This window comes from Marmota flaviventris, chromosome 8 (genome assembly GCF_047511675.1).
Source record: "Marmota flaviventris isolate mMarFla1 chromosome 8, mMarFla1.hap1, whole genome shotgun sequence".
NCBI lineage: Eukaryota > Metazoa > Chordata > Mammalia > Rodentia > Sciuridae > Marmota > Marmota flaviventris.
In genome coordinates, this window is record NC_092505.1 from 87957850 (window position 1) to 87979950 (window position 22101).

Below are 22101 nucleotides of genomic sequence, written 5' to 3' on the forward strand. Positions count from 1 at the left end.
TGAAGGTACAATAACCAAGTCCTTATATTTCCTGGAGTTATGAAATAAGAAAAAAATGGAAGAAGGGACATTAAAGACATAAAGAAAAACATTTCAGAGTCGAAGAGACATGTTTAGGATCAAAGGGCCACTAAGAAGAATGCTAAGAAAAAGAAGAATCTATACAGAACAATAAATGAGAAAGAGCCTAAAAATATTCAGGGGATAGGGAATAGGTAAAAAGCAAAGGAACAAATCATCAGACCAACAACACTAATCTCATCAATAACAGAAGTACAAACCTATGCAGTAATGAAAATCTGTTGGAAAATAATTGACCAGGAATTTCACACCCTGGAAACTATCATGTAAAATGAAAAAAAAAAAAAAAAATTAGGTTCTCAAAGCTTTACTTTCCCAGATCCAATTCTAAAGCACTTAATTGAATAATTATTAGTAAATGTGAGTCAAGCAAGGGAAAAATATCACATACTGGCCCAATGGCCAAATAACACAAGTAAATAATTTAGAAAAGGCAACCCTTGAATAGTTTTACATTGATTAATCATAAAAAGTAATAAGCCCAAACTAGAAACCAAAATCTGTGGCCAAACTAGAAAGTGTTCAGGAAAAATAATTCAACAGATTCTAAGCAACAGATGAAAGAACTGAGGAGTTGACAGCACTAAGGATGTGAAGAATCTCACAATAGGAAAAAAAGGAAGACAATTAAAAAGTCAGGAGGAAACAACAAGAAATATATAATAAAATCCTACCTAAAATGAAGAAAACAGCACAATTTTGAGAAATATCTGGAGTATATGAAAAGACAAAACCATGTGACCTGAATGCTAAGAATATTTTTTTGTGATGCTGAACATGGATTCAAAGAATTCTAACCACAACAGTTCACTTGGTTGTAAAGTGAAACAAGTTTTCATAATTATATGGATACTATTAGTTTCAACTATTAAAATTCACCTACTATGGTCAAAATATAAGAGGATTTCAGTATGGGCATGCAACAGAATGTAAATGTTATTGTTACTTGACAATGTAAAAAGGATATACTTCTTGTGGAAGGGTGGGAGAAGACTTGACAGTAAGAAATCAGGAATATTTCTGAAAGCCAATGTGACAGGAAATGAAATTGAATATAAAGTAGAAAAATAACAAAAGTAGAAAAAGTAGAAAGTAGAAAGATAACAAAAGCTAAAGAAACGGAGAATAGAAGGACAGTGACATGTTGATTAAACATGGTAACAAAATTGAGAAAGAGTAGCAGATAATTTCAAAACTAGAATTAGAATGCTCAAATTTACTTTAATAATCCTCAAGTCTAGTGACTACTAATAGAGGCAATTTTCTACTTCTCAAAAGCTATCATTTACTAAAGCATATATTTCAGTTTAATATTGGGGATGATTATTAGATATCTACTTTTGAGAAAAATCTTTAAAGGCACTGAGGAACTTTGGAAATCTTCTAAGATATAACAGTTTTCCAAGTGTTTAGTTTATTTCAAAGCATGGCACCCCAACTTTCATTTTCTTGGTTTCAGTTCCAGAAATATTGGCAGAAAAATTAAAAAGCTGACAGCTGGGTATAAGTACATTACAAGATGACTCTAATTATCCAAAATGTTTCTTTTAAAAGAACAGTTGGGACTAAATATTTCATTGCTAACATTTGGTTTCAACCCTAGCTACATGTATTCTATGGCATACAGAATCCGAACTTTGCAGCTGGTCACTGACTTCCATCAACACCTTAAGAAAGAAGTCTACAGCAAGGCTAACCACATCTAAACTTTGGAAACTGAGCTTTCAAAACTACTGTGGAAACCCAACTGAATACTTATACATAACAAAGCTTTTTGTTTTGTTGCCGAATGTTCCCTATATAAGTATCAGTTTGATTTAATTAAACAAGTGTTTGTGGACATCCCACAATATGTTTTCTGCAGAGGATACAAATAAACAGCACAAAGCTGAATGCAGGAGGTTGAATGTGAAAGTGAGATACTCACAGCTTAATATTCAGCAATCAGCTCTTGTCCTGGAGGGATGGGCATTAATTTATAAAATGTGAATATGATGAAAAAATTTAATAAACACCTTCTCCCTTAAACATGATGGATCAGTTACATGTGAGCCACAAAATGTTAAAAAAAAAAAAAAAAGAGGGGCGTAATTGTGCTATTACAGATTTCCTGAAAAGATCTAAAAAAAAAAAAAAAAAAAGCTGGATAACGGCTGGCAAATCCATAATTTCTCAAAAGCCCATTGTTCTCAATGGAAAATGAGACAATTCACTTCTCCCTTGCCTTCTTTACTGAATTGCTAATCACGTGAAAAAATATTCACTGCGCAGTTACTATATGCCAGGCTTATGCTAGAGGTCTAAGATAAATAAAGTAGCATCCCTCACAATCAAGAGGCCCTCAGGCTCATGAGGAAAATATGTAAATAAGTAAGCATAATTTAACACATGTATTTGTAATAAATAGTGGTGACAGAGGAGGGAGAGATGGACTCTGCCTGTCAGTGTATAGAGGAAGACCTTACGCAGATCACATACAAACTGAAGAGTGTTTGCTGCCAGGTCAACAAGTTACTGGGCAGGAACAGCCATAGCAAAGGGGTCTCTAAGCAGACAGAAGTTCTGAAAGATCTAGGTGGGTCTGAGGTGGTTCGCAGTGGCTAGATTATATGGTGTTATGTGAGAGGAAAGTGCAGAAAATGACTATAAAAAAGTGGACTGATGCCAATTTGTGAGGGGCATTATAGTAAATTAATCAGGATTCACTTCATCCCAAGGTCAGTGTCCCTAACAACTTGTCCTCATGTACTTGAGATCATAAAAGGAAACACTTATTAAAATTCGGGTTCTCAGGCTACAGATCCACTGAATTAGAATTTCTAGGACCCAGGGAATTTGTATTTTAAAAAGTTCTCTAGGTGATTCTCATAAATATCAAGTTTGAGAAGGAGCAATATAGGCCATAAGGAATTAAGAAGCTTTAAGCAGATCAATTTTGTCTTTTAGAGTGATCACTGTAGCACAGTATAGAAGCCATGTTAGTCTCTCCCTGGCTTTCTTTCTTAAAGCTTATTTCTTACAGCACGTACATAAAATTCTGCTAGCTATTTACTTGTCTAATAATTTTGGCAGTAGTGTGAAAAGTATAAAAGAGATAACAAAATGTACAGACTGGTTGGGATACTTCAGTGATATAGGAAAGGACTAAACCAAGGGAGTGATTATGAGAAAAGATAAAAATAAAATCAAGAGACATTTTTAAGAAAGAATACCTAAAATCTGGTGATCAGTTGGATTTGGCAAGTCAAGGAAGACAGAGTCAAGATTAGCAGGATTTTCTAATTTAAGTAAGTAATGATGTTGTTATATTAGGACAGAAAAAGGTCACAAAAAATGTGGGGCTACAGCACAAGAATAGAATGCTTGTCCAGCAAGTGAAAGACCCTGGGTTTGATATTCAGCACTTTGAAAAAAGTAAATAAATAAATAAATAAGGGGCGGGAATGGTGAGATGATTGTGAAAACACTCCAAAACCAAAATTTAAATGTTAAGTATTATTAGCAAGATTACTTTCTAGAGTACTTATTACACTTAACAGATGCAAATTATACTGTATTCTTTTCAATGAGAAAGTAAACTATGAATGTTACAGAAGTTCATTCACTTTAAGCTGACTGAAGTGCCTATTATGAGCACAAGACTGCCCTATATGTAATGGAAATACAGCACATTAAATGAATGAACAAAACCGAGTGAAAATATGCCTAAGACAACCATTATCAGCATTTTTTAAACATTTATTCTTTTTAGTCATAGGTGGACACAATACCTTTATTTAGTTTTTTTTTTTTTTTTTAATGTGGTGCTGAGGATCAAACCCAGTGCCCCACACATGCTAAGTGAGAGCTTTTCCTCTGAGCCACAACCCCGCCCCGCGCGCCCCCCCCATTATCAACATTTTTGATATATTCTTTTAAAGTTCTTTTCTGCTTATATTTTTTGGTTTCTTCCTTTGTATAGCTGTACTCATATAGTGGATATATTTTGGTATCTTCCTTTTTTCGCTTCAAAAACACTTCCTTAAATTATTGTAAATGCTTCATAAACACATTTTCTATGACTACCTAGTTCTATGGAAGATGTAATACAGTTTCTGTGTTAAATACTTAAGCAGTCATAAATTACTGCTTATATAATGATGTAAATAGGATTACTGGGTCAAAAGGTATGCTAATTTTAAAGGCCTAAAAATTGCCCACTTGGTTTCCAAGAGTTGAACCGATATAGGCAATCAATGGAATTAAATGAGCAAGCACATTTCATGGTACTCTTTGATTGTAAGCACTATTAGAAAAATATTCTTGTAATTCAAAAAGTAAAAATATCATATCAATATATTTTAAAATTCTACTTCTTTAATTAGCTGTTGGGGAGAAAACATTTCTTATACAATGGTATTTCCTCATTAGCAAATGAGCCCATCTTCTCAGTTTTTGCTCTTTTGTCTATAAAGAACTGGTACTTCTGAAAGTAGTTATACTTTAAAATTATAGATGAACATCTGTCTGTTGCATTTTTATGGGAATTCTAATCCTGCTTTGCACATCTTTTAATTTGTTCATTTGCATGGGGGTGCAAAAAGAGACTGTCACTGTTTTAACAGGCAAATACAATGAAATTTCCCCTTGTAAGTACTTCCAATTCAGATAAATATCTTTTTAAAATGAGCTAGACATGGTGGCACATGCCTATAATCCCAGCAACTCGGAAGCTAAGGCAGGAGGACCACAAGCTCAAAGCTAGGCTAAGCAATTTAGCAAGGCTCTAAGCAACTTAGTAAGATCCTGTCCCAAAATTAATAATAATAATAATAATAATAATAATAATAGGATGGGGATGTGGCTCAGTGGTTAAGCACCCCTAGGTTCAATGCCTGGAACCAAAATTAAAAAAAAAATATACACACACAAACACACACACACACAACAACAACAAAAACCCCAAAATAACTCCCAACTTTTAAAAACACTAATATAAAGATATTTACTTTTTCATTTGACTCTTTAATCTACCTAAACTTTATTTTGGTATATGAGATAAAGATTCAAGTAACTTCATTTTTCTAAATATCTGACACTCCCCCAAAACATTTTTAAGTCTCCCATTTCTTTTCTTTCTCCTCCATTCCTCCCTCCCTCCCACTCTCCCTTCCTCCCTCTTTATTTCTGTCCCAGGGATTGAACCCTGAAACACTTACCCACTGAACCACATGCTCACACTTTTTTTTTAAATTTTGAGACAGGGTCTCGCTAAATTGCTGAGTATGGCTTTAACTGTGATCCTCCTGTCTCAGCCTCCTGAGTCACTGGGATTATAGGCATGCACCACCATGCCCTTGTCCTCCTGATTTCTTATGATACTTTTCTCATATACAGGGTTTCTGTTTCTAGGATCTCTATTCCCTTTTATCAATTTTTTCTATCAATGCTTATGCCAGTCTCAAACTCTTATTTACTCTAATTTTACATTCTATTTTGATTTTTGACAGGGCTATAGGGTGAGTTTTCTGTCAATGGTCTTGGTTTTTTAGTCAAAAGTTATCTCACTTTCATCTGTTTTAGTCCCTCAAAATTAATAATTATCTTGTTAATTTCTCAAATATTTTTTAAAAAGAGAATTATGTTATATACTTGTAAATTAATGAGAAAAAATGGTATTTTGAATTTCCCATTCAGGGACATGATATTCCTCTCCCTAACCCACAGTGTTCCAATAAAAATTTTTAGGTTTCTTCACAAAGATTCATGAATTCTTCACCACTATAATTTTAAAAATTCTGTTATAAATGATTTTCTATTATATTTGCTATCAATTATTACTATCAAAAGAGAACTACTGATTTTCAAACTTTTTCTTATTCCCTCCAATAATTTCCTGGTTTTTCTAGGAAGGCAATCATATTACGCCAAAAATGGGAACTATATTGTTTTTTTTTTTCAGTATTCCTCTTCTTTATAATTCATATCTTCCTGTATTGATACAAACTGTACCTAGATCACACAAAATGGCAATTCTAAGTAAAATAGGAGCAAAAATAATTCAATAGTATATTGGGTATATTTTATGATTACCAAGTAAAATTTACTAACAATGCAAAAATGGCTTAATATAACCACAAATTAGTTTCTGTTCATGTGTATTTTCTATGATACACAGATGTACACCTCACATAGAAACCCACATCCTCTTAAATACTATAACTATTTTACCTATTGTATATATAACTTTATCATGATTTTTTCTATAATCCTTCCTTCCCCTTTATTGTTTTGGTACTGGATAATGAATCAAGGGGTGCTTTACCCCTGAGCTATATAGATAAGTTGCTGAAGTTGACTTCAAACTTGTGATCTTCCTGCCTCAGCCTCCCAAGTTGATGGAAGTACAGGCCTGTATATTCTTTACTTTTAATTGATTGACACATGGTGACTGTACATATTTGTGGGGTACAGTGTGCCTTTTCAGTGCATGAATATAATGTACAATGGTAACTTACGTGTTTAAGATTGTTAAGTATACATATCTTGGTACAAAAACATTTCTGTATAATACTGTATATAAAATTTTTGTGAGTGACTTAAAAATACTTTATCTTATTTATTTATTTATTTATGGTACTAAGAACTGAACCCAGGGGCACTTAACAACTGAGCCATGTCCCTAGCCCTTTTTTAAATTTTGAGATAGTATCTCACTAAATTGCTTAGGGCCTCACTTGAGGCTGGCTCTGAACTTGTGATCCTCCTGCCTCAGCCTCCTGAGTCACTTTATTATAGGTGTACAGCACCATACCTGGCTGTGAGTGACTGAACAGATTTTTTCAAGGAAAATGTTGATTCTTATATCCACAGACTGTATTTGTGTTGTTCATCATTATATATCAAGGGTCTAGCATACTGCCAAGCATGAGGTATATTGAATAAATAGAATAAAATCAATTACTTATTTTTAAAAATATAAATATACACAGAACGACAATATTTTCTCAGCCCAAATTTCAAAGGCACTTTAGAAAAATCTGCTTCATTCCCCAGATGGAATAGTCTTGAGTCATATTATAACCAAATGGAAATAGAATATTAGAAATCGTAAATATCTCACAACATCTCATCCGGTGACTACTGGACCTTCCATTATTTATGATTCTCTCTCCTGCCTATTCTTAAGTTTATGGATTTGCTAAAAAAAAAAACCCTCAACACTACCAGGCAGAACTTATTATATGAAATCACTGAGTGCAGTGCTGCTAATTCCTTTGTCTAGAGAAACATACTAAAGACAGAAAGTGTAAATAATGTGACAAATCTATAAGTTATTCTCACTTCCTTAGATGATATTCATTCCCTTCATACATATACCCAGTTTATGTCTTATCTAAACTGTGTGGACAAGAACTTCCCTTTGTAAAGAGAAAAGCCACTATGTGCCATTTTTGCTTCCTGATCAAAGACATGGATAGGGGGCCAAGAAGACATGATCTCTCCAAAACGGGGGGAGGGAGGAAGGAAGGTTTGATGTATTAATGAGACTTGCTATGATTCTAGACCAGAACCAGAATACTAACCCGTCTACTAATTATGCGACACTGACCAAACTACTTCTGTTTTAGGAGCCTGAAAATTTGTTAGTGAATGGCTAGTGACTGAAAAGAGATATTTTCAGGGTATTACATTCTCGAAATGAGATTGTGCAAATACAGTCAGTGCATATTTAGGGTCAACTTTCTCCTTGAAAAATCTGTTAAATCACCCATAAAGTAGATGTATAAGGTTTTTGAATACTACTTTGTACACAAATATTTTGTACAAAGACACAATGTATATACAGCAATCTAAAAACAACAAAGTTACATGTGAAGTATATGAAATATATGTATTTAAAAGGGTGTGGGTTTATGCATGAGTGAAGGTGTGTGTATCAAAGGGAATATACATGCACGGATGATAGCTTGTTAGAGGCATATATCTGCAGGCCACCTAGGAGACAAACAAAATGGCTGAGCAAGCCTAAATAGCAATTTCTCTTCCAGGAACAAACTGCTGTTTCTTTGATTGAGCACTTTGGGCTGTGTAACAGAGGTCATGTTGTATGAACATTACATTCTTGGTAACAGAATCACATTCAACACAGTGAGATGTTCATACCTAGGCAACAAGACAAACTGATGGGACAGCAAATTCATGTCTACTTTGAAGCAAAAGCTCACTAGTAGAATGTGATTATAATACTTAAATTATTGTTTTGTCATATGTTTGAATATATGCAGATGATTTCCTGTAAATTAAATGTGATGGGATTCCTATGTACTGATGTGGTACTTCAGTTTCCTAATCTTTGAAATGGAGAGACTACATGAGTTTTCAAGTATTATTATGAGGAGTAAGGGAAATAATCCTTTAATTTAAATACCCATGATATTTCCCCTTCCTCAGATTCATATTAAAGTTTGGGTTTGAGGGGACTCAAAATATACTCAGTAATATATTCAGAAAAATCAAGAAAATTTTCTCACATAGCTTTTTAGGTATAATTCTTTGTGATGACGTTCAAATGCAAGTTATTAATTTCTAACTTCAATGCCTAGGTTAGTCGTAATTCCATAATATGGGAAAAAACTCTTGATAAGTACTAGGGCAGTCCAAAGTCATGTTATTTTTTTATTGTGCATACCACCTCAGAAAGAGGACACAAAATTCTATAGTTTGGTTTTATGGGGGCGGGGAGGAGTGGGGGGGGGGTAGCGTGGTTACCAGACATTGAAGCCAGGGGTGCTTAGCCACTGAGCCAAATGCCCAGCTCCCTCCCTTTTTAATTCAGAGACAGGGTCTTGCTAAGTTGCTGAGGCTGGCTTTGAACTTGTGATCCTCCTGCCCCAGCCTCCCAAGCCACTGGGATTACAGGCATGCACCACTATAGTTTTATTATGCAATAAGATTCTATAGTTTTATTTGGAAATATGCTTAATAAAAATCATTCTTAAAAGCAAATAACAGGGCTGGGGATGTGGCTCAAGCGGTAGCGCGCTCATCTGGCATGTGTGTGGCCCGGGTTCGATCCTCAGCACCACATACCAACAAAGATGTTCTGTCTGCCGATAACAAAAAAAATAAATAAATATTAAAAAAAAAAAAGCAAATAACAATGGGTGCTGGGGTTGTGGCTCAGTGGTAGAGCACTTGCCTGGCATGGGTGAGGCACTAGGTTCGATTTTCAGCACCACATATAAATAAATGAATAAAATCAAGGCCCATCAACAACTTAAAATAAATAAATTACATTGTTATTTGAGATATATATATATATATACATATATATATATATCTCTCTCAAATAACAATGTAAATTTTTGAACAATTATTGCCTAAAACTACTGATGCTTTCTGAAGCAATCTCCATGTAAAGTAATAACAAAAACATTTTACATCGTTTTTAAAAGCCTGTGGGTTTTATAATTATCCTGGATTATGACAGATATATATTATGGGATCATGAACTTGAGAAGAATGAGTTACTGTGAACATCAAGAACATTAGCCAAAGTATTCCCTCTAAAATCTGGAACAATACAGGGGTGCCCTTTTTTACCACTCCTGTTCAACATAGTGCTTGAAACCCTAGCCAGAGAAATTTGTCAACAAACAAATTAAAGGGATATGAACAGGAAAAGAAGAGCTCAAACTATCCCTATTTGCCGATGATTCCATATTTTCAAGACCCCCAAAACTCTACCAGAAAGCTTCAAGAACTCATAAATGAATTTAGCAAAGTAGCAGGTTATAAAATTAACACCCATAATCAATTGCATTCCTACACACCAATCAGGTGAAAGAGAAATCAGGAAAACTATCCCATTCACAATAGCCTCAAAAATAAATAAATAAATAAATAAAATACTTGGGGATCAATCTAACAAAAGAGGTAAAAGACCTCTACAATGAAAACAACAAAACACTAAAGAAAGAAATTGAAGAAGACCTTAGAAAATGAAAAGATCTCCCATGTTCTTAGATAGGCAGAATTAATATTGTCAAAATGGCCATACTACCAAAAGTGCTATACAGATTTAATGCAATTCCTATTAAAATTCCAATGATGTTCCTCATAGAAATAGAAAAGGCAGTTGTAAAATTCATTTGGAAAAATAAGAGGCCTAGAATAGCCAAAGCAATCTTCAGCAAGAAAAATGATAAGAGGAGGCATCACAATGCCAGACTTTAAATTATATTACAGAGATATAGTAACAAAAACAGTATGGTATTGGCACCAAAACGGACATGAATACCAATGGAACAGAAGGCAAAGAGACAAACCCACACAAATACGGTCATCTTATACTCGTCAAAGATGCCATAAACATACACTGGAGAAAAGATAGCCTCTTCAACAAATGGTGCTGGGAAAATTGATAATCCATATGTAGTAGATTAAAACTGAATCCCTAGCTCTCACCCTGCACAAAGCAACTGAAAGTGGATCAAGGACACAGGCATTAGACCAGAGATCCTGCACCTACTAGAATAAAAAGCAGACCCAATTCTCTATCATGTTGGCTCAGGAATGGACTTCTTCCACAGCACTACTAGAGTGCAAGAATTAAATCAAGAATTAACAAATGGGATGAAACTAAAAAGCTTTTTCACAGCAAAGGAAACAAGAACATAAAGAGAGAGCCTTTAGAATGAGAAAAAAATATTTGCCACCAACAACTCAGATATAGCACTAATCTCCAGGATATACAAAGAACTCAAAAACTTAACACCAAAAAAACAAATAACCCAATCAATAAATGGGCAAAGGAACTGAAAAGACACCTCACAGAAGAAATATGAATGGTCAACAAATATATGAAAAAATGTTCAACATCTCTAGCCATTAGAGAAATGCAAATTAAAACTACATTGAGTTTCTATCTCACTCTAGTCAGAATGGCAATTATCAAGAATACAAGTGAAATGTGTGGGAAAAGGTTGTGTGGGAAAAGGTTCACTGATACATTGCTGGTAGGACTGACTGAAAATTGATGCAACCACTATACTGGAAAGCAGTATGGAGATTCCTTAGAAAACCTGGAATGGAACCACCATCCCACTCCTCACTTTATACCAAAGGATGTGAAAAGTGCATAGTACACTGACAAAGCCACATCAATATTTATAGAAGCTCAATTCACAATAGCTATGCTATGGAACCAACCTAGGTGCTCTTCAACAGATGAAGGGATAAAGAAAAAGTGGTATGTATGTACAATAGACTATTATTCAGTCATAAAGAACAATGAAACTATAGCATTTGCCAGCAAATGGATGGAACTGGAGACTTTTATGCTAAGGGTAATAAGCCAATCCCCCAAAACCAAAGTCTGAATGTTCTGATATGTGGATGTTAACACACAGTAAGGAGGGTGAGAGCAGCAGAAGTTCATTGTATTAGACAAAGGGGAATGAAGGGAAGGGAGGGAGGATGGAAATAGAAAAGACAGTAGAATGAACTAGATATAACTTTTCTATGTTCACACATGGATTCACAACCAGTGAAATGCCACATCATGTACAACTATAAGAATAAGATCTATGGGCTGGGATTGTGGTTCAGTGATAGAGTGCTTGCTTAGCATGTGTGAGGCACTGGGTTTGATTTTCAGTGCTGCATATAAATTAATGAATAAAATAAAGGTCCATCAACTTAACACCAAAAAACTAAACAACTAAAAAAAAAAAGTGTGTGTGTGTATGTGTATGTGTGTATATATATATATATATATATATATATATGTGTGTATATTTTATAGCACATATAAAAGTTACACTCCATAATTGTATAATATGTCAAAATACATTGTACTGTCATGTATACCTAAAAAAAAAAAAAAAAAAAAAAACATCAAAAGAACACTAGCCAAAACTGCTAAAAAGTGTAAGGTAAGAAGACATACATATACACACATACATGATAGTCATATATATTCATATATGTAATAAACGTGTTTACCATAAACTTAAATATGAGCGAATAGTCTCATTTACATAAAGTACCAACAACAGAACTGAAACCAGGTAACAATGCCATAGAAACTTGTATCAGTGGCACCAGTAAGCTATTTTAGTTATCAAAGGCAAAAACTTAAAGGCTATACTCAAGTTAATAATCAAAACTCATGGCTGCATTGCTTATTTTCACATTAATGAAGTGTAAAATTTGTATGCAGTCCAGTCAATATGCACTGTATAACAACCAAAATTATATACACCTTAAAGTAAAAACCTTTAATATTGACTTTACAGCTAGTGGAATAAATAAATACAAGCAGCTTTTAAAAAGAACATGAGAACTGTATAAAGCAACATCATACACCTACTGTGCAACAGTATGACATGAATATTGTCTTTAGTGCCCAAAGAAAGGAAAAGAAAACACCTAGTAGCACAAAACAAGAACTGCTCCAGTGGTAGAGTATTATTAAGATATATGCTGGGGATTCTGAGAGTTCAAGAGTAGACAGAGAAAAATCAAACCATAGGAAGCTCAGAATAGATGTGAAAAATGCACACTCCTTTACTTAATACCTTCCATTAATTTTTCATTACTATCAAGTTAAATCTCCTAATGATAATTTTTCTAAGTATTACGTATGAAATCCAATTCAGATTCCCAGAGCTAAAATGAATTTTAAAAGTTTTAAGAGAACTGTGTAAAGAGCCAGGCACAGTGATGCACGCCTACAACTCAGGAGATCAAAAGGCTAGTCTCAAACTTAGTGAGACCCTGTCTCAAGAAAGAAAAAGGGCTGGGGGCTGAGGTTGTAGCTCAGTGGTAGAATGCTTATCTAGCATACATGAGGCCCTGGGTTCAATCCTCAGCACCACATAAAAATACATAAATAAAAATAAAGATATTATGTCCATCTACAGCTAAAAACAAAATATTAAAAAGAAAGAAAGAACGAGCGAGCGAGCAAGCAAGCGAGCTGGGGACATAGCTCAGTGATAAAGCACCCATGGGTTCAATCCCCAGTACCAAAACAAACAAACCAATAACTACAAACATACTCACACACAAAACCCTGAAGAACTGACTGACTACTCTAAACCTGTCAGAAGGCAACCTTATTATTCATTATCTAGATACTGGATCCATTATTAAATTCTCAAAATAAATAGAATTAAATTTACTATATAATGTGAAAGCTCCAAAATAAATTGTTGAATATGACATAATTCTTACTGTCAAGGAGTTTAAAAATATTTATTGAGTACTACATACCAGACACTGTCCTAAATGCTTTCATGTATTATTCAGACATCATTACAATATTATAATGTAGTTAGTTATTATTCTTTTCTTTTACAAATGAGAAAATATGCATCATGCAGATAATAATTAACCCAGACAGGTTAAATAACCTGCACAAAGTTATGAAACTAGTAATCTCAATAGTCTGGCTCCAGAGCACATGCTCTTAACCATTGATATACATTTAGGAGAAGGAAAAGAAACTTTAAAAAGCCTACTGAGTGTACTTTGTGGATTATGTAAGACTTCAAATACTCTTTCCTGTTATCTGACTACTTGCCCCTAAAATTTTGGTTGGGGGAAAAATATATTTGTAAGAGTGTACTAACTTATGTATCTGATACTTACACTCAACAAGCGAAGAGCATAATACATGTAGCTGTATGTTTGTAGCTATACATTAGATCTATCCAAAATGATTTTGAGGAAATCTGGGGTCCTGTTAATATAAACCAAGAAAGCTAGGAGTTGGTCATCTCTAATGAAGAAAAAAACAACTAACCAATTTCCACACTATAAAATACTAATACTGTAAATCACTGAGTCTTACTACCATTGTTATTATCAAAACAAGTATAAATACTGCTTTAAAAAGTAACGTTCAACTTTTACAACTAGTACATAGTTACAAAAAGGAATACAAACATTACTTTCATAAATACTTTAAGATGTGCCTATGAGGGTCTTAAGTACAAATAATCATTAGATTTTTAGAAAACCTTCATAAGGAAAATAACTTTAAAATGATATTGCTATTAATAAGCATAAAAATAACAAGTGTCAAAATATAATTATTTTCTTTTTCTGTTGTCATGTATGGTTTCATTTCAGATTAAAGTTTATAAGTAGTGCCCAATTTCAATATTTTTCCCATTAATGCTGATTTTACATTTGATGATATATTCTATAAATCTATATTCATAGATTAGATGATTGAGAAGCAACAACAACAAAAAACTACAGCACGTAGGTGGTGGCACATGCTTATAATCCAAGCAGCTAGAGAGGCTGTGGCAGGAGTATCACAAGTTCAAGGCCAGTATCAGTAACTTAGCAAGGCCCCAAGCAAATTGGAGAGACCCTGTCTCAAACTATAAATAAAAAGGGTTGAATGAAGTAGCTCCGATTCAATCCCCAGTAACAAAAACAAACAAACAAACAAAACAAAAACAAACTCCAAAGTTTTTGAGCTTGCCAGCTAGTTCACTTCCTAAGAGGGAAAAAATACAATTCACTTTTAGGCTAATGGCAGTCAGTTGTTTTGAAATACAATAGTACTTTCAGGTCTAGAACTGTAATAAGTCCATCATGAAAAGTACTTAGAAAAGCAAGATCTCTCAAAGAAAAATAAGCCATAAAAATCTGCTTAGCTTGCTGAAAAATGAATACATAACTCAAAATAACTCATTACCTGAGCAGCTTGCTGGTTAAAAAATATTCAAAGGTCGAAAGTAATTTAAACAATAATAAAAACAACAAATCAACAGCATAAACATCAATGCTTTTTGATCAAAGACAATGACTTTTGTCATCTTTACATACATTTTTCTGAGGACAGACCTAGAGAAAGAGTTTACTATGCCTCTGGAATTATGTTTCTAAAATTGCAACACGTTCTCTGAAAACTGTGTGGTACAATAGATTACCAAGGGAATTATGGACATATTTTCCTAGAAGTCTTTAACAAGGAAGATGTCCAGTGGCTATTAAGGGTGCTATGACAGGTCTGCTGACCTTCATAACCCTGGCAGCTAGTGTGGAGGGAGTGATGACCTACTCTCAATGTTGTCAGTCATTTGACTGTTCCCAGTGCCAGTAAGCAAAATGACTATACCTGCAGAAGAACGTTAGGTTTTCCAAAGTCACTAATAGTTTCAAAAAGAGAGAAAAAAGCTTTCATTCTATTTTTTTTCCATTATCAGCTTTGTCTGACATAGAATTTCACACAAAATCTTTAAAATATGCAAAAATGTACAAATAGGCAGACAAAAAAAATTTAGCTTCTGAAAATACAATAAACTGATATAGACTATCTTCCCTCCAGAGAGTGGCTTGCTTATTCTCTGAAATCAGAAACAGACTTTACATACTAGAAGTCTCATAGAGTTTAGAAATTGTAAAAAACCTTAGAAATTTTGTAGGTGAGGAATAAGCCCTGCAAGGTCAAGATCTAAGACCAAATAGCTAGTAAATAACCTAATACAGAATCCACACTGTCTGATATCTGATACAATGTTCTTTTCAACATAACACACAGCCTCTCCTTCACTTATAAATCTTAGTTTAAAAAGTTACCAAATATCAAAAGAAACATGCAACTAGTAAACAACTTATAGAAAAGCATTCCTTATATACTTCAAATTTATACTCATAAATAATCAACTAAGACTAGTATGCAGCAATATATCTTTCACTACCTTTTTTTTTACAATTTTTAAAAAGTATATAGCTACTGATAGAAATATAAGGAAAGTATTTTGAATTCTATTATAAATTTATTAAAAAGTGCTTATATTCAGGTACCATGCTAGGAGCTGAGAATATAAGAATGAACACAACATTCAAACATCTATGTATAATACCCCCTTTATAAAATTGCCCTACATTTCTGCAGTACTTGATAAGACACCATTGTATCTTTCTAACTCCTGGTGAGTTAGGAAAGAGTTATGATCACAGCACAATGATTCTATCCTATACAGCTTTTTTTTTTCATGTCACAATGCTGACTTCTTTGTTTTTTGCTAAATATATTCTACACACACAAAGTAGCAGTCTGGGATTGGAATTTCGTCTCAAGTATTTAGACATGAGCTGGCTAATAATAATAAAAACAGCTTCACTTAGAGAAATATTAAGTTTGAGGAAAAAGATAGCTCCAAGCCAGATGGGCGTGGTGGCACATGTCTATAATCCCAGAGGCTGGGAGGCTGAGGCAAGAGGATCACAAGTTCAAAGCCAGGCTCAGCAATTTAGCAAGGCCCTAAGCAACTCAGTGACACCTTGTCTCTAAATAGAATACAAAATAGGTCTGGGATGTGGCTCAATGGTTGAATGCTCAATGGTTCTATCCTTGGTCAAAAAAAAAAAAAAAAGGCTAGCTCTAAGCCACCACTTTATTACAAACTCTTCATTGGAGTATTTTAACTTTAAACTCCCTAAACTATACAGGTGGGGAGGGGAAGAAAAACACTTAAAAATTCCTTAATTAGGATCAACTGTTTCACATAATAAAGGTTTAAATGTGAATAAGGAATATAGCTATAAAACATTTTTTTAGTTGATGGACCTTAATTTAATTATATGTGGTACAGAGAATCAAATCCAGTACCTCACACATGCTAGGCAAGTGCTCTACCACAGAGCTACAGCCCCAGCCCCGAATGACCATTTTGATTGATGGAAGCCTCCAGTCTTCAAATTGGAACCTTATACTTCACTGTATGTTGTCTATTTCTCTTTTACATCCTAATACTTCAGTATCTCCTACCCATGGTTTTAAATTTTTATTTCAGTATTTTTCCAAAAAGGTGTTAATAAAATTCACTTTTCACATAAATTTAAAGGGAAACTCAGGCAAGTAATTTTAATTTATAGAGAAATAATATTGATAACAAAGAACTTCAGCAAGGCAAAAATACATTCTACATGAAATTGCTCTCAATATTACTAAATAAATAAAGGCTAAAATCACGATATAAAACTAAGAATAGCTTGAAAATAGAAAAAAAATTTCAGCAATTTTGCTGATATCTTTCAACTGCTAATCTGACAATGGGAACCCTTTTGGTGTCTATCTTCTGGAACTGGCTCTAATCAGAAGACCATTTTTTCCTATATTTCCTTATTGCTCGGAAATGACTTAATAATGGTATCCAAATTTTAAGGCTTGGTAAACAGAGATTTCACCAGTCTCTGGGTCTTTTTTTATGAATCACTTTAATCTGTGTCCTTCTTTTGAATGATCAAGTATGATTTTACTTATCTTTGGAGGTGGTATAAGGTCATCAATTTAGATTCTCCTCTCCCCCATTATATACATATATCAACGGCTTGGTACTTGCTATCCTGTCATGTTCAAATTTCCAGGTTTAATTACTTCCTAAGCAAGATGACCAACACCAGGGTGTCTGGCAATAGAATAGGGTTCTAAGAAAATGAAACCAAAAGCCAAGTGGTTTTTGCTCCCTAGTCACACCTGCAGTGTTAGCAGTTAGCAAGGTGAAAAACAGAACTTATTACATAAACTATCTTTTTTTATCCCAGTTAAATCCTATTTATGATATTTCACATCTCCTAAAGGGAAAAGAAATGAACACTTACTAAGTACCTGATCCAGGTCAAGAACTAACTTGATCTTATTTAATTCATCAATGATAACATTATTGAGTAGCAATTACCCCCATTATACAGATTAGGAAATCCTGCCAGTAAGTTTAAGGACCAGATTTTGAACTAAGGCATATCAGATTTCAAAGCTAATATTGTTAGTACTCAGAAATTTAAGGCTAGATCTTTGAGAACCAAGTGGAACATTTTAGTATAATCCCTTTATGTTACAAATGAGGATGAAGCCTGAAAAGGATGAGATTTGCCAAAGACACAATGTGAAATGGGGATCTGAATTTAAATGTCCCAATTTCCTGTGCAGTACTTTGTCTAATAACACTTCTTGTGTTTGGCTGTGTGTATCTGTGCCTGGGATAGAGTGTCACTCTTGATATAATTTATAACATCTCAAATGTTTCCAAATGAAATTCATGTGTGTGGCAATTTGAAGCTATACATTTTAGTGACTAAAAATATTAAATGTATTTGGTAAGAATAAATATGTAATTGATGCTTATGAATTATCACATATTGTAGAGAGAAATCTTGTCTCCAAAATATTTATTTATTTATTTAATCAAAAGCCTATAATGTACTGACATGATTGGCTATAAAAATACAGCCACATATAAGATAGAAAGGAGTCCCTGTCATGGAATTTACAGCTTAGTGAAGGATACAGACAAATAAATGGGCAATTACAATGCAGTGAGGTCAATGATATGACAGTGAGAGTATAAGACGCCATGGGAACAGGAAGCAGGGACACTTAACCCAGGCTGGATTTTTCAGAGTAGATGTGAAAGATGAGTAGAAGTCAGATAGATAGTTAAGGAAGGAGAACTGAGTGCACAAATATTTCAGGAAATTTGTACATGACTAACATGTACATGACAAACATTTGTACACGAAAACATGCAAAGGCCAGGGGCGCCATGGGAGTAGCAAGGTAAAAGGAAACTAGAGAGAGAAGCAAGAACCAAATCATATATAGGTCCTTGAATAACAGGGCTTTACAATCTATTACAATTACCAGAACTTTAAAACAAACAAAACAGATGTCTGGACTTCTTTTCAGACCAATTAAATCAGAATTTCTAGGGATGACCTGGTTCTAGTATTTTTTTTTTAAAGTTCCCAAGATGATTCTAATGTATAGCTAGGATTGGAAAGCACTCTTAAACTATAAAGGGAATTACATATGCATATTTATTACTTCAAAACAGAAAAGGTGATCTTAAGTAATTATACCTCTCTGGGTCCTAGTTTCTCCAGTTCTCAAAATGAGCTGGAGCTGACTAGAGGTAGTATACCAGAATGAAAGGATTAAGAAAATATTACTTTTATCAATGATTCTGTCACCTGCTAATTGTCCGACCTCAGATTAGAATATCATTTCCTAGGGATAGTAATACCCATCTATGGGATTGTTATATAGCTCAAGAGAAAAAACTGTTTTACAGTATTTGACAATTGTTCTAATAAAATATAAGCCACAATATCCAAAGACTTATGATTCTAAAATAGAATAAATTTTAAGATCATAGTTTCACTGGAGATGAAATCTTTTATGAAGCTTAAGAAACACATTTCATTTGAAGAATTGTCCCTACTTTGGAATTTATAGAAAAATAAAATGGAGAACTGATCCTTTTAATGCTACTCTAGTTGCTAAAAAGATCAAGTGGGACTAAGTTAGCTCTCTTCAAATAAACAGATCAACAAAGCAAATGCCCTTTACATGATAACCTCAATTGTTTAAAAATATTTAGTAAAGGGCACAATGAGGAATAAGCTGCAAAGTAAACTTTTCAAGCAAAAAAAAGTTATTATGCTCTACTTTATATCACATAAGTTTTTTATTTCTAAATGTAGGTGTTTTTTATTTTATTATTATTTTTTTAAAGGAATACTGATTTGGGATGGAGAGGAGTTTATCCTGACAGGAAGGAAGCTCTGCCTCCAGGACTGTTCCATGCATAGAGCCAGGCAGAGTCACTGCTCTTCTATTACATATCATGAGAATATACACTCTCACAGAGTATATTTTCAGTTTACATACACTATTTGTATTTAACCGCACTTCTTTAATGCTATATCCAATTAGCCTAATTAAAAAAAAAAAAACTTTAGATAAATAAAATCACTGTTGTGCATTTATATGTGTTTCATTTTAAATTCTTTAATTACTACTGGTAGGACTGCCTTTCAATTCATACTTAATCGATTATAAAATGTTAACATTCATTATTTTCTTATTTCCATCATGTTGTTATTACTATTTTGTCATGCTACCATTCTTTCAATCACCAATTTTGTAATTTTAATGGAAAAACATTCTGTTTTGAAAACTGCACAAGTAACTTGGGTAAAGTTATTTATTTCCCCCCAAACACTGTCCCAAACCATAAGTTTAAAAAACAAAAACAAAAAACACTGAACACACATTTGTGCACTAGGAGACACACACACACACACACACACACACACACACGGCTCTCTAGATAATTTTGACTGATGATACTGCAGAACAGTTAATCTGATAATTATAATTTTCCAGAACATGTGATGTTTAGATGGTGATCTATGCTACCAACCAGAATTCAATGCTTCAGTTAAAATTTTTTTAAAATTTACATATACAGTCATGCTAACAAAATCTTACACTGTAGTTCTTTGAGGGTCCATTAGTAAACACACAAAGTGTTTTGATTAACAAAACTAATTTAGCAACATGGTATCTTAAGTATTTTCCAGGACCTTCCTTAGAATACGCAGTCTGACACAAAAACGAATTCTGTACAGTGTAAACAAATACCCAGAGAATATAGTTTCTAAGCACGAAAACATACGATCAACACTGTCGAAAGTGGTTCAGAAGTCGCAGTAAAAAAATCACCCGATTACCTTAAATTTACCTACCCAAGTTTTCTAGGGTTTTTCCCACCCGGCCTCCACAAACTATGATACAAAAACATCGTCCCACAAATCCATGCCCTGCATGTGCACAAAGGCGCAGTGGTGGAATGAGGAAGCTTCACGAAGATGAAATCACAACTCTAATTCATTAAAGAACATGCAGACTTGTTCTACAAAGCCCCCTTTTGTTGTGCTCCCCTTACCCTTTATATAACTATGTAAACAGTTCCCTAATTACTGACATCTAAGAAAATAGCTTTCGATTCCTATTCCCAAGTCTAGTAACATGGTTGGCCACCACCACCACTATTCCTCTAGCATCCTAAAATAAATCCCTCAAGCTGCGGTCAAAACACACTGGCTGAACGTCTGGTGTTTACATAGCCCAATCCTGGGCGCTACCCTATCTTTCTGAGCCACTTAGGAGCTATGAAACAGGCATCACATAAAAGACTTAGTAAAGACACAAGTCACATGAGACAATGTCTCAGGTCTATGAATGAAAGATCTAAACGTTTGACTGTCTGGTTAAAAGGAAAAAACAACCTCGAAAGGAAGGGTGGGAGGGGAACTGTGAGGTGGGGGGGAGAGGTTTTCCTTCCATACCCCTACCGGGCGATTTAAACCCAGTAAGAGAGAATGCAGGGTCGCCGGGCTGGGCGGCCAGAGTACTCGGGCGTGACAGCCCCTCTGAAGAGCTCAGAGTTCCCTCACGCCGCGGTGCTCGCGGGAGCCCTGCCACCCGCGGGCCGGGTGGGCGTGCGGGGCACTCGAGACCCAGCCACTGTGGCCGGGGCGGCGGCCCTGGGTGCACTTCCTCTGCCTCCAGCCGCCCCATCCCCAAAAATGGGAGAGGAAGGAAACCAGGAGCGAGGCGGCGGCCGGAGGGAGAAAGGAGAGGCAGCGGTGAGCCCTAGCCTCTGCAGCTGGGAGAGGCCAGGGGCAGGCGAGGCGTACGAGGCAGAGGGAGCGGCGATCGCAGGCGAACTCTGCCGCGGGCCAACGCTGGCAGACAACCGGCCGTAGCCCCCGCCCAACACAGCGGGCGCGCCCAGGAGTCCCCGGCACTCACCCGGTCCCCTTCCCCACCGCGCCACTCCCAGCCAGTCCGCGCTGTACTCACGCTCGGGGCTCCTCCAGGTTCCGCGGCTCTAACCGCATCGGGTCCCAGCCCCGCAGGCGGCGGCGACGGCGGCGTCGGCGGCGGCAGCGGCGCCGAGGGAGAGGAGAGCGGGCGGCACGGCCCCCGCCTCCCGGCCCCTCTCCCCCGCCGCTCCGGAGCTGCCCGGCCGGGCCCGAGCCCTGCCTCGCCGGCGGCCCCAGCCCCAGCCCCAGCGGCCGCGGTAGCAGCAGCCCGAGACCTCAGCGGCGGCACCGGAACTGCCGCTTTCTCCTTCTTGCTCGCTATTCTCGCTAGCCCCCGCCACACGCCCCCGCCCCCGTCTCCTTTCTCAGTCGCCCCTGTTTTTTTTTTTCCTTTTG

General features: G+C 35.5%; 1 protein-coding gene across 2 annotated transcripts in view; it reads right to left on the reverse strand.

Annotated features, from left to right (window-relative positions):
- Pik3ca (phosphatidylinositol-4,5-bisphosphate 3-kinase catalytic subunit alpha) overlaps window positions 1-22025 on the reverse strand; it is a 78151-nt gene extending 56126 nt beyond the window's left edge. For both annotated transcript variants that reach the window (XM_071615454.1, XM_071615456.1), the window contains exon 1: window positions 21743-22025. The gene's annotated coding sequence lies outside the window, so the exon portion shown is untranslated. The remainder of the gene's footprint in view (window positions 1-21742) is intronic.
- Window positions 22026-22101: the final 76 nt, after the last annotated feature.